This window comes from Aythya fuligula, chromosome 19 (assembly GCF_009819795.1).
Source record: "Aythya fuligula isolate bAytFul2 chromosome 19, bAytFul2.pri, whole genome shotgun sequence".
In the NCBI taxonomy this organism is placed as follows: Eukaryota; Metazoa; Chordata; class Aves; order Anseriformes; family Anatidae; genus Aythya; species Aythya fuligula.
This window is the reverse complement of record NC_045577.1, coordinates 7,175,297-7,189,793: the sequence shown is the minus strand read 5'-3', so window position 1 is coordinate 7,189,793 and position 14,497 is coordinate 7,175,297. Positions and strand designations below refer to the sequence as shown.

Here is a 14,497-nt window from a genome sequence, read left to right as displayed (position 1 = left end):
TCCCATTCCCTCAATACCACTCTTTACTACATTTGCACATTAGCACATCAGGATGTGGGTTCTTGGGACTCAGCATTTTGCTTGGGCACCAAGTTACTCCTGGACATGCAGGCCCAAGTTTTGTTTAACTCAGCTCACCCTTTGCAAATCCTAACATGCAGCTCCCAGCAGTAGCTCACACTCAGCTCATCCTGCATGTAGTTAATGATAATAATGGATGTCTGTAAAGCAATAATGGAATTTAGTGCACCCATCACACATACATCCTCCTGGAGCTTTGATCTGATGGCTGCACCTCCACACAGACCAAACTACAACACCAGACTCAGTCATATTGAATGTAGTTATAGATTTAGGCTCTGCCACTGAGATTCATCTCAGTGTAAAGATAGGAATGTAAGTCCTAGAAAGCACTGATTCAGCTGTTCAAGTCATAGCTGGGTGTGCTGTGCACTAGTGGAGAGAGTCAAGACCTCGTGCCTAAGAAAACCTCAGTCCATGTGGAGATCCCACACTCTCCAGTCATTGATTCAAGAGACTTTTAGCCAAGAAAAAGGATTGTGAGGGGACCATTAGTTAGGCAGTAAGTCACCGCATCAGGGCTGAGTATAGAAAACCTTTCCTGTTCTCCTGAAGAAAACCTTTACAGGAACTAGCAGGCAGCCTTACTGCATGCATACTCAAAGGCTGGATGCCAATTCAATTTCAGCCAAGACCTACAGCCATCGGAATGACAAATCTTTCCTTAACACTCTTATTAAATCCTAATCTCAATCTTATTCATCATTATTAAGCCTTGAAATTGGGCTGAATATTTAAATGAGGTGAAATGAAAAGACAGAGAGGTGTTGGAAGCATGTGAGGTGGGGGGGGGAGGAGAAAGATTTAAAAAGACAACTTGAATTCCCTTCATGAACTGAAGAGTAATCTATCCAGATTCAGAGACCAATGGTGGCAAAAGGTTTTCAGACGTAGCTAAAAAGGAGAAAAGAGGAGGAAAAAAAAAAAAAATAAATAAAAAATATATATATAAAAAGAAATTATCTATTGGAATCCAGACTTGTAATATTAGTCTTTCAAAGACCTCTCAGTAAAGTAGCAAGGAGATGGGGAGGAGGGGGGAAGAGGGACTAGGAACATATAAAGGAAAGATGAATTGAGGAATTAAATGTACCAAGGTGATTTAAGGAATATTGAAATATGACTTCAGCCAAGTATCTGTTTGGCCCAGGCTAAATATGATGACAAGGAATAGTGCCTGTCAGCAAGGTCTGTGACAGCAAACTCCTGTCAGCTGCTTCACACTACAGGGAGACCTGAAATGCTTTTAGAAATTTCAAATAGACACCAATGAAGTTATTCCTAATTACTTGTACCTATTACAGGAGACTCAGAAGCTACACCGAGTACCTTCTTAAGTAGGATTTATTTATTTATTTATTTACTTATTTACTTATTTATTTAACAAATAATTTAACAATTAACAATGATATCGTTGGAAACACTGGAACAAGACAGGAGTTTAGATTTTAGCTGCTTAACCATGGAGCCAGACCTTGAGACTGGCTTTCTCCACAGGGCGTCAGGTTATGGTCTCAGCTGCTCCAGTACTCTGTGACACTCCGTATCAATCCAGTGCCAATCCGTTCTTCAGACAGTTTTGCTGATGTAAGGGAGATCACAATCTGCCTCACAAGGAATGGATTTTTTTTTTTTTTTTGCATTTAAAAATAAATATTCAGATTTGGAGCATTTCATGAAGCAGGGTGACCCACACCATCTGCTCCTTCTGACAGTACTTGGGAAGCCTGAAGGTCTGCTTTTCAAATCACATTGCACATATATAATAGCTTTTTTTTTTTTTCTTTCTTTCTTTCTTTTTCTGATTGTTCCTTTTCCTTTTCTTTTTTTTTTTTCTTTCTTTTTTTTTTTTTTTTTTAAGATGGGACCCAGTCAAATGAATAATTCCTGCTCCCTTCTCACAGTTCTTACCTACCCGAAATAACTCATGCAGCTCATTGAAGATTTGTGCATATCCACAATCTGTATCCCAAAATGCTAAAACAATCTATTTAACCTTTATGCCAGCTAATGCATACATTAGAACAAGGACCTATATATGAACATAAAAATGTGAAATTGAAACTCACTGACATAAAATCAAACAGCTTAGCCATAAAAGGTGTCACTTTTATGTGATTATCTTGCCAATATCTCCATGTTGCTAAACTAAATCAAACTGCAATTTTTCCCACATGTATTGCATTTAATGGAGTTCGTTAATGACAGTGATTCCTTATAGATCTCCCTGTAATGGAAGAATGGTTCCTTGTGCCATAACACTATGGAAGCTGAGCCCCCCCTCACGCTGCCATATATCTTGTGAGCTTGACCTTATACAACTTGCTCTGTCAGGCAATACTGAGCACTGCTTTCTCTAGGATAATCCTTCAGGAAGATGGAGAGGCTCTTCAAGAACTAACTGCTGCCAGAAACTGGATCAAACCTCGCCCAGAGATGGTCTCAGCTCTATTCTCCAGCTCCCTCTACTCACTGAGCTAGACAGTGTATGCTGCAGAGGTCAGGAGTTGTATTTGTGCAGCCTCCCAGCTACCTGAGAGTTTGGATCCCAAATTTCTGCAACAGGATCTCACCGCCACCTTGCTTACCTACACTCCACCTTGGACCTGGAAATGATCACAGCATGGCACATACCTGGGCTCCTCTCCTCAGTTCTTCAAAGTACTGGTGTATGAGAACTAGCTGGAATTGCAACTTCAGAGTTAGAGAAGAAAATCTGGTTGAAAATACTACATATTTTTCTTCTGGAATATTTAGAGCAGAGTACTCTGAAGCAGAAATATTCTCCTGTCTCTGGTCCAGCAGAATGATTGCACTTCTGAACTGAAGGTGGAGAGATTATCATGTTGACCAAAACAATGACAACAAAGACACAAGATCCTGTAATCCATAGATGTTAAAAAATGGTACCAAGTGTTTAATTCCCAGTTATATAGATAGGGAGTTTAAAATCAAGCAATTTCCATATCTTTACACAACAAACCAAAGGCAGAGTGAAGGGGCAGAACCCAAGCAGCCTGTATTTTTGCCTCTTTCCCTCGCTCATAAGAAAAACTTCCTCCATACACATTCAGGTCCTCTTTTCCGTTGTACTGTAGTTATGCATGGAGCAAGTAGAAGATGTACAGATCGCTTTGCATAGCCCATATCCTTGGAAAATCTATGATCAGAGCAGTCAAAGCTGCTCCAATGCCTCTTGAACCTCTTGCAGCCCAGGTTGTCCCTTACACCCACAACACACACCATCCCAGTAGTGCTCCCTCGTGGATGTTGCACATCTTACCCTGAATATGTGCAGTGGAAGCAGAGCTTACAGAGTGACGATGCTTTCATCCCAGACAAGAACCAACACAGATTTTTGAGGGTCACTTTCCACTGACATTGGTCCTTACACAGGACTTCACCCTGAAGTTAGCCCTCCCTCTCAAAGCCCATTGAAGTCAATGCAATGACAACCCAGATTAATTTGACATCCACATGCTATTTTTTTTAATTATGCTATTAGGAGGATTTTACTCACTGTTGTTTTAAAACCCCTAGAAACATGAAAATTTCATTTTCCCTGCATCTATTAATCTTCATTAAGCACATACTGATTTATATTTTTTTATTTTCTGCTGTTGGTTGAAAATCCAAGCCAAAGAGACCCTCTTTTGTTGTACTTCAGTATCAGCCAGAATCTGAGATTTCAGCATTCAGTATGTGACAATGTCAAGGCCTTTAAGTGTGCATCAGTCAACAGTGGGATCATTGCTATTGCTTTAACTGCATTCCTGGTCAAATTGAGATTTTTATTTTCTATGTTTTTAAACCACTGGACTGTTTCTAAATTGAAAAAAAGTAATATCTCCCATGCAGAATAAAATTAGTATGATGGGGAGTAGGTAGGAAGGGGATAAGAAACAAAGAATTAAAAGACATTTTTTTTACATTTCCAGAAGCAAAAGAGTTTTCAGGGGGAAAAATAGTGCAAGTGTGTAACTAACAGTTTTAAGCTAGGACATTCTTAACTATTGCATGGAAAAATTCTTTTTTTTCATTCCTCCTCTGCATCACAAACCATGATAAGTTTTTAGCATGTAATCTAAAAATCTTGAAAAGTCTTCATAAACAGAGATTCATTTCCCAGAAGTCAAAGTTCAAGTAATTATTTTGGTATGAAATATATAAGAATAACAACAAAAATAAACCAGTTTTAGCCTGGATTTCTCACCAAATGGTAACATATTACATCATATGACCCATACACACTGACTCAGCAGGACTGCACATCAATAGATGTTTTCTATTTGCACAGCTCACAAGAGCAGCAAAAATAGACTGGATGGGTCTCTGAAAACTACAGTGCTTTTCCAGGTTCATTTTTAATGTTTAATGAATTGATTAGTCATTTTAATACAAACTCCACTTCCTATGCCATCTGCGTCTACCTCTTAAGATAAGAGAAAGAAAGAAAGAAAGAAAGAAAGAAAGAAAGAAAGAAAGAAAGAAAGAAAGAAAGAAAGAAAGAAAGAAAGAAAGAAAGAAAGTCTGTCTTTTCTAAAGGCTTCCAGAGTTCAGCATGTGGGTAAGAGCCACTAGCCTAGAAGGTGTATTTTATGTTTGTCCAGCAATAATACACTCTGCCACAACACTCTTTGCCATCCTTGAAAGATTTTCTAACCCACTCCAGCCCTACAAACCTCCTTGTAGTCATTAGAACTTGAGACTGTAGAAAAATCTCACTATTTTTGTGATATTATAAGCATGCTGCCAATTTTCTGCAGCATCCCTCAGATCAGCTAGTCACCTCATGGGAAAACAAGGTGCAAAAATGTTCTCTGTCCTAATTTCCCAGAACAAGCCCACTTCTATCCTCCCACCACACCCCACACATCCCTGTAGAACAGAGAAGCAGCAGTTGTAGCCCCAAGGTGCAACAAAGGAAATGTAAATTTTAGTCTTCACTTTCAGTCTATTAAAACCAAAAAGAATGTATGATCTCTCTACATCCCTTGAAGCCTTTGTGGTGGAGCTGTGGAGAGGAGATTCAAGGTTGCAGAGCTAAAGGACTCTTCTCATAGAAGGTTTAATCAACAGATAAGGTCCTGGGGTTGGAGAGGACGAAGGGCAGAGGTTTACAAACACGGGCAATTCTATGCATTTTGCGAGAGAGGTGGCCCTTCCGCACAGGGAATGTAGTTTATCTATGTCCTGAAAGGCACCATGTAATTTTATGGTGTCATAAAAAGGATTATTATACTAATAGGAGTTAATAATTCTAAAAGCTTTGTGACCTCTTTGGTCATCTTGGCTCAGATTCAGCCTGGGCAATTTTTTTTTTTTCATGTGCAAATTTTAGTTGGCAATGACCATTAAACATAAGAGGCCAAATCCTCAGCTGGTGTAATTCAGCCTGGCTCCAGTGAAACTGCACCAAGAGCCAATGGATTTCTGTGATACTTTGCATACTTGGAGAGAGGAAATGTAAAACTCTGATGTGACTTACTCTACCCTGGGATCTCAGACTGCCTTGTCTTGTTTTTTGTCCTCTGCAGTGTCTTTTGAGCCGCCCTTGGGTGTAAATGGTCTTCTAATCTGAGCTGAACTATGTCTTAACAATCATCCTTAGGAAAAATGTAACTAAACATACAAGCTGGTTCTGAAAAAGAGATGCAGTTCAGCTAAAGTTATGTGCCAGAGTCTTCATGTCTTCTCTTATGAGCAAATCAGAGGACATACTAAAGCAACAGGAATGGAGAGAGCCCCAGTGCTCCACAGTATGGTGACCTTAACTGGTACTCTTTCCCTGGTGATCAGGTATGACCTGAGAGATTACTCCCAGTTTCTGAGTGTCTGTCTACAGACTGAACAGCCACAGGGTCAAAACTCCTCCTTCCATCTGGGAGACCACCAATGAACTGACTCTGCTGCAGCTCTCCTGGTTAACGTGTCCCTGGGAGAAAGTCTACAATAGAACCTAAGAGGTACCTCCATTCCTGCCTCCAGCATCTGTCCACATCTCCTTTGCAATCAGTTTCTGTGCTGAAAACATTATGTTGAGCTTTAGGGTTTCTGTTCTAAAAGAATATTTGCACTGAAGTGCTCATGCATAGGCAGAGGTTTTGCCAATGCAAGAGTTTGGCACCATTACTTTTACCCCAACACATGTGGAGTTCTCTGCTTCACTTTCTCTATGCACATTCTGATGTCTATATAAATATATATAAAAAAAATAAGTATGTACACATATATGCATGCACATATAAATGTGTATACATGCATACATTAAAGAAACCCTGAAGAACTGTTTGCTCAAAACACAGACCTGAGAAGATTAAATCTGTTTCAGTGCCCAGGCAGCAGCTTGACCCCAGGGATGTCACTTCCCACATTTTCTAACATAAATTCAGAATCAGGCCTCTTACTTCTCTGAGACAGTCCTCAGAAAGAATATCGGTATCAATGCCTTGTGCTGGCACAATTTAATCAGCATTACCTCTTAGTGTGAAGAATCAGGGCTCAAAATAGTCCACTCCAGTGTCTTTTGATTGCAAAGTGTTTCAAGAGGGAGGAACTGTGTGCAAAAGACTAATAAAACTAAACTCCATGCTGCATTTGCTTTTCCCACCAGCTTTGCCTGCATTTTGCATCTGCTGAGCATTGTTGCAGCCATCCTTAAAGCATGATGCTCCTTGCCTCTGCCATGACTGTGGTGCCTGGAGCACTGCATCTTGCCCAGGGCAGGGTTTGGGGTCTGGTGGGAGCCCCACCTGGGGCAGGTGGAGGCACAGGAGACACGGGCACGGCTCAAGGTTCCCTGCAATGAGGCCACAGGAGAGCATAGTGGACAAAGCAAACATTAGCCCGGATCTCAACAGCCACAAGTTAAATTGGAAAACAAAGGAGAAAAAAATTAAATGGGGATGGGAGTTACTGCTCCTGAATTGAGCAGCATGGAAGCTGCATCTCTCTCTATCTTGGTCTCTTTCTGTGGCCTGTACAAACAATTTAGTGTATATATATTTTTGGCACAAATCACAGTGTCCTGTGATTCTTGATTATAATTATAATAATGGGTTTCGGAAAGCTTGCAAGTTGTTTTAGGAATTATAATAAGGGTTTAGGACCGACGTGTTGTTTATATGGTTAGTGTTTGTTGCATATTAAAACAAGTTTAGCAGAATAGCTGCTGTTATAAGAAACTGCAAAATACACAATTAAATGCAAACTAGCAGAAAAACACCTCTCTTCTCCTTGAGAGACAGACATGCTCATATTGTCATCTCCACCCTGCAAGCAAGGATTAAAGCAGAGGCAGTTGGCTAGTTCTGTTGCGACGGTATTCCATTGCGTTTGCCTCATCTGTATTTCCTCTCCTACAATCTTCTTCTAATTTACCATGAGAAAAATATGTATTTGATCCTTTTTTTTTTCTCTTCATGTTCTACTCAGCTCTCTTTATGATTATCCTTGCTTAAAGCATCCAGCCATGCAAAAGCTCCACTGAGTCATACAGTTCCCATTACACGTAAAGTAGAATTATTCCCAATGATAGCATCTTTTCCTGCAATTTTTTTCCCAAGTCTTAATTTCTATTCCATCATATGAGAAGATTTCCACTTTCTCCTTTGTGAAATTATTTTGTAGTTTTATAGTTTTCTCTAAGATGTGGCCCAAAGCTCCTGAGGTCCACCTATCTCAGAGCTGGCTCCAAGTAACTGCTGATGAATGTGACCTTGGAAAGGCTCTCTGGTTGTAAACATGGAGCCCATCGCCACTGAATGGAAACAGGGGCCCACGGAGGTGATGCAAAGAAATAAGTGATTTTGTAAAAACCTGTACAAATGTCCTTTTCTTTGTTCATGGCTGTGACAGATAGACTTCAGACCACAAAAGGGACTGCCGGAGTCTGCAGGATTTTGTGCCTGACTGAGCAGGAGGAACTGAGATTGCGCTTAGGCCCACAGCAAGGTTTCTGCAGCCGAACCTGCCAGGCGGAGATAGGGCTGAGCCTGGAACCAAGTGCCGGGGCTCAGCGGGGACTGCGCGATCAATGGGCTTACCCCACGCTGGCTCACCTCTGCTCGCCTCTAAGATGGATTCTGCATGCCTCAGAGCTGCGGCTTTTCTCCATTCTGAAGGGGGAGAGAGAAAAAAAAAAATGAAGATAATAATAAATAAAACCCATGCATCTTCCTCCCGGCTGCATTTTCCAAGGCTGCATCTCAACGCCGCCCCAGCCTGCGGCCAGCCGCTGTCACATCCCGCTCAGAGAGAGCCAGCCACAGACACCGCTGTCTTCCAGCCGCTGCAGACTGCATGTTGATCGTGTTCCTCTCCTTTGTTAACACAATTGCCTTCACCTTTACATAAATCAGATTTAGAGAACACATTGCGTCTCAGAAGCCTTGGGACACCTCGAGGCCTCTCAGTTCAATGGAGCTCATTATGGAAATCAGCTAAATGCTGAGCAGAGAGATAAGTGCTAACTGTTTACCAAACCCCTCCGCCAGAGATATACAGCAAGAGCTAATGGGAGTTCATTTGCAGCCTTACTCAGTCATTCAGCCCTCTTTATCTGCTTCTTTGACTAATCTACAGGGAGAGATGCACAAGTTTCTGGGAAAGATCTTTCTGTGTATCTCCTATTGTTAAGGCAAGGTGGGGAGGAAGGATGGGGAGCATCTGTGGTTATGTCATGAGCAACCAAAGCAAGACAAAATCCAAGTGCACAGCTCCAAACATTCTTGGAGGCTGCTGACATCACCTTATTTGTGGCCAAGGCCCACCTTAACTAGAGAGCCCTGCACTGAAGAGGAAGAAATCCTCCCATCTCCAGACCCTGCAGAGCACGCATCTGTCCGAAGGACCACTGACAACCTCACTGTAGAACCACTGTAACCTCACTGTTGAGTGAGGTTACAGAGGGGAGAAGCAGTGCTCTGAGGGTCTGTGCGAAGGAACCACGTGGTACCCAAACTTGTACCCAAAGTGAGGGAGCATCTGGCCTGACACAAAAAGTGGACACGAAGGTGGATGCTTCTGGTAGTGCGATTGGGTTATTATTTGCTGGAAGCATTTCTCAGACTGATCCATCCACAACCAAATACAGGAAATGAGAAGGAAGATGTGGATGAAGATAGTGTTGTAAATACCTCTTAGGTAAGAAAGGAGGTCTTCAGACTAGCTGATACACTAAAAAGCCTGGGTGTCCCTGAAGAGCACATAGAAATCACAGCCAGCTCTAGAACATGTGGGATTTTTTGTTTTGTTTTGTTTTGTTTTGTTTTGTTACCAAAACATTTTCTTTTAGAATAGTAGAACTTTACAAGCTGGAGAACAGTTTTGACTTGCTCCTCAACTCCATGTTTTTTAAGTTTCAGAGTTGTCAAAACATTTTGTTCTGACATTTTCTCTGAAAAATGCCAATTTTCCAGTTCAGGATGACTTTCCATTTTTAAATTTGTGGAGAATTATTAATGTAGTGATTTTACAATATACAAAGAGTTATGCTACCTTTTAACTATTTAATTATGGAGGGGAGGGAGCTGTTCAAATACCAGACGAAAACAGTTGCAATTTTTCAAAGTGAAATATTTCTTCAGATTATAGGTTTGCAAAGGTTTTAAAGATGTCAGCTTCTTGTCTTAATTCAACAGAGGAAAACATTTCATATTCTTCACAATATTTTTGAAAGAGGAAAGCCTGTTTCAGCTCTAATAGACTCCTTTTATGGAACTAGCTCCATTCACAGGTTCTCATTAACTACAGTCAATGGCTATAATTTTTGTCTGTCCAACATGAAGAAGTCAGAGGGAATATCATATCTATTCCTGACGTATCAGCTTCTACTGAGAGAGTGCAGTAAAGGTACCTGTTTTTCCAAGAATAGCCTCTCTCATTAGAATGCAAGCAGACTTTCCAAACCAAGATCATTTTTCTTCCTATTGTCTCAAATTCCAATACTTTGCCCTTTTCAAATGATTTTCAAGAGAATAGCTCAGTACAAGATTTCTTTAATTTTTTTTTTTTATTATTATTATTATTTTACATCTTGTAGGTTGGACTGCATTTCTCCCTCTGCTCTGAAAACCAAAGCAGAGTTTCTTGCTGACACTGTTAACCCCAGCATTTTTAAATGGAATGTTATTTAAAATTCAGGACAAATTCTCTCCTTTCTGCCTTAGTAATTTCATGCAGGTTGAGAGAGAAAGAAAGTGGAAAGGGAGATGTAGTTTTGTAGCATTGTATATGCTCTCTAGGTAGGAGGCCTGGACATCCTTGTGTTTTAATGATGGTTTTATCTTTGCATTCAAAAATAATTTTCTGTTCTAAGAGATGCAAGAGTGATTTATAGACAACATGCACAAAGACAGGCACCATAACACCAAAATGCCACTACCTCTGTGATGGAACATGGCAGTTATTGACCAAACTACAGCAATGCTATGGAAAGGTTAACATGGGGATTACTGAGAAGTCTTGAGTTTAATTTGAAATTGAAGGTGGATTTAAACCAGTGAAAACAAAGTTGCTTTTATTAATATTTTACCAAGAAGCTGGGCTACTGTTGCTAGTATCCCGAAATATTTGTGGGGATTCTTGGTGCTCAGCAAATGCTTTGCTGATCATGGCAGCAAGCACGGGAAGCTGCTCAGACTGAAAATTAACCCATCATGAAACTCCACTTGGGGTGTAAACACTTACCTTTTTCATTCACCAGCAGTTCCTTCCAAATGGTTCATTCTCCCAGTCACTTCTCCATGTATCACTTCTCCAGTAAATTAGGTCTTTTATGTATTGTTTAAGGCCTACCATGATGAACAGCCATGGCAACAATGGCCTCTTTGTATAGTCCCTCCACAGAGAGCTCATATAGCAATGAACTTCACTGGATCATCTTCTTACCAAGGCTCACCAACATTTCTCTTCCCAGCCTGGATATTTACAGCAGTATTAGTTATACTACTAGCTGAAAGCTCCTGTACAATTAAAGCCTGGGTCTAAATTTCTGATAAGTTGAATTAAAAATATGGAAACTTCTAGAGGAACCAGTCAGAATTGTTTTGTACTAGATAGAAAGGCCAATAGTTCTGCCTATTTCTTCTAAGACTGATGCTCTAATTTCTTCGGGGTTTCATGGTGACCTTTGGTGAATTTCATGATCTGGTCCTTTAGAAAACTGTGTATTGTATCTCAGTCATTGTACAAATAACATCTTGGGATTATAGCCTTCTGTTAATAAATGTGGTTAATCATCAATAAGAGTTTCAGCCATTATACACTGACGATGTAATTTTATACTTCGCCAATCCAGAGAAATCGGTTCCATTCCTTTTAGATTTGCTGGATAGATTTGGGGCCTTTCAAGGTTAATGTCACTAAATCATCTGCTAATTCTAAAGAATCATTTGAGAACCTGGAAAGAACGTGCCCTTTTCATATTTCTAAGCTAGGTTTTAAATACTTACTTGGCTTTATATAATCTGCTGGGTTTAGAGAAAAGATTGATACTTTTGTTGCTTCACTAAAGCAAATATACAATGACCTTGATAAGTAGTCTATTTTATGCATAAGTTGTATAGGATTCATTAACACCATTAAAGTCATCAGTCTCAGACAGTTAGATCTTCCCTCATTAAACTCCATTTCACTACCAAGTCAGTTGAATAAAATAAAATAAAATTAGAAGTCAATGAATGGTCTTGTTTGTGGTAAGAAGGAATGTCTGTGCAGAAGCCCAGCCACAGTAGTTTTATCTATGCTAGCTGACTACAGGCAGCAGGCTAGCCATGCAGCCTGCAGCTCAGAGTGGCTTAATGTACCTTTCTCTTAACTTACAGTGTGACTGGGTGTATTATCAGGGAGGGAGAAAGAGCTTTCTGAAGATGCATAAGAAAGTCTGGGTTTGTAGACTCTCATCACATGGAAATTGTACTGAAGAGGCATTCTCCCCCAACCTCAATCCATTTCTGGTCCATTCAGCAAGCAAATATGGAAATTCATGGTGGGAAAGCTCCTAGGAGGATGGGTAAATTTGGTTTTGTTTTCTTTCTATATATTCTTTTTTGATCTGTACTTAGCTAAAACTGACAAATGAACTCTCAAGACCCATTCCTAGGAAAGAATGTGAACACCTTTGGGAGTATGTTTGTAGGTAAAGATAGATGACCCCGGTCAAAGCCTCCCAACAGACCCAGAATGGCACACAAGTCAAAGAGTAGCCACTGCAGAGAGTTAAATTCTGCCTAGGAAAGTGAAGTCAGTTGCAGCAGAACTAAAAATTTCAGTTCACCTTGTCCTAGATATTCCCAATGAATTGTCTATCACTGTCAGCTACAAATATAAGACATAATACATATAATAAGGCCTGCTATATAAGACAATCATCCCTTCAAATTTTCAGAAGGCACATGTTCACTCATGCACCTGTGGTGGCAATGTACTAAATATTTTGTACTTAAAAAAAAAAAAAAAGATATTTTAAATGAACGAAGTACATAACTTAGTATCATTTTTCCAGCAAGTATTAAAAATTTTAGAACAAATCCTGAAGATTTTTGTAAGTTTTAATCTGCACACTAGAAATAGTCTTCTAGGAAACCTGCTCATACCTTTCCACTAGGCACTGGAATGGAGGAATGGAAATGAGAAAGCTTTTCACATCTAGTTGTTGCTGCCTTTCCAGTTTAGAAGCATGGGAATTACTCCTATAATATTTTGTTTGTAAAGTGCTGTGAATCTGATCTATTAAACTGATTTGCAAATTGTCTCACCAGTTCTATAAACTAGATATGTAATGGAGGAAGAAGGAGGAGAAAATTGGCAAATAATGCTATCAAAATACTATAACATCAACTGAATAAATTACCTGGCAAATGCTGTTTGACTAGTTCCATTGTGATTGTCACAGGGAGAGGCTGAAATCTCATCCAGGCAGGACGAGTGTATGGAGTGTGATTGCTGTCTATAGGGTTCCAGGTAGCTGCAGGATGCAGATCAGCCTGCAGAGGTAAACCCAAGTCTAGGCATCCTTTCTGAAGGAAATTCAGGCTTCTTCTTAGGGTATTGTGGGAATAAAATATCTGTTTGACGAGCTACTCTTAATAGTCATTGGTATTTCTCATAATGCGCTAGGTGCAGTGCCGACAAGAAACAGTGGCCAGCATTTCCCTGGCTCTTCTCACAGAAGAATAACAAGGAATGTAATTTGGTGGCTAAATGCAGTTCGTTTATCTCCTGCCTTTAGCCAACAAATTTATCACCCACATTAATATCGAAAGAGGTTAGAGTTCAGTGAATGAAACATTTGTTTTCTTGTGCTCTCTCTATAAATAAACTCTCCCACTTTCATGGCAGTATTTTTACAAAGCGAGTGAGAGAAACAGGCGCATTAAAGAGATAGTTGTGTGCGTGTAGTGGGGGAGACTGCGCGCATGTTAAAATGCTCCTGCAGCAGACCTCTGTGACTCTGACTGCATTACATTTTCTCTCTTCTCTTCCCTCTCTCTCTTTCTGTTGTCTCATAGTTATTAGTCAGCCAGACATTTTTTATCTCTTGGAAAGATACTTTAGCTCATATCCAATGTAATCATCTCAGGGGCTTTTACTTTAGTCCCTACAGGCCTGGAGAAACAATGACTCTTTTACTGATTAACAAAACAAAACAAAATGCAAAGAGAAATGGCTTTTTTTTTTTTTTTTTTTTTTTTTTTTTTTTTTTTTTTTTTTTTTCTCAACCTTTCATTAACTGCTACTGTGCCTGTTCAGTTTGGAAGAGTTTGTTTCCCAGTTTCAAGCCAAGCTACAATCTCTTTCTGTTCTTTGGCCCACATCAAGCCCTTGTTTGTGTGAATCAATATTTTATTTGCAACCCCAACAGATAATAGTACAGAAGAGTCTGCAGGATAAAACAGTGCCAAAGTCCCTATGCCCAGCCCTGCCGTCTGCTGCTTCAGTGTGAGTCCTGTCACACCACTGCAGCACTGTGGGGGAAGCTGGTTCTGAGTCTGAGCCAAAAAAATGAACACAGCCATGTTCGTAGTTAAGGGGATGTGAAAGTCTCCCAGAATAATGCCTGAGATTTATATGAACTTCACCCCATCTGTGCCAGCAGAGCAAAAGAAAGTCCTGCTCAGAGCTGTATGATATAATGTCATGAATGACACAGAGGCCCAAATGTCCTGCTCCATGATTCCATGGACTGAAAGTAATGCAGTGGCATTGCACTTAAGCACAGGAAGGTGAAATGTGTACATTACAAAAAATAAAAATAAAAAATAGCCCTGTAAGCTATTTAGGCTTCCCATTCCTACCAGTAGTTTGCTTCTCTAGAAGGAGAATCTTAAGAAAGGGAAAATAAATTAGATAAAGGGAGAAAGCAGTTGTATAAATGACAAGGCAGACTGGCTCACGGCCACTCAGATATATTACT

General features: G+C 40.1%; 1 long non-coding RNA gene across 1 annotated transcript in view; it reads right to left on the bottom strand.

The window, feature by feature from the left end:
* Positions 1-14,497, bottom strand: part of LOC116497049 — a 107,119-nt gene that overhangs the window by 48,998 nt on the left and 43,624 nt on the right. The window contains exon 2 of the long non-coding RNA XR_004254070.1: positions 8,142-8,198. This is a non-coding gene — a long non-coding RNA (uncharacterized LOC116497049). The remainder of the gene's footprint in view (positions 1-8,141; positions 8,199-14,497) is intronic.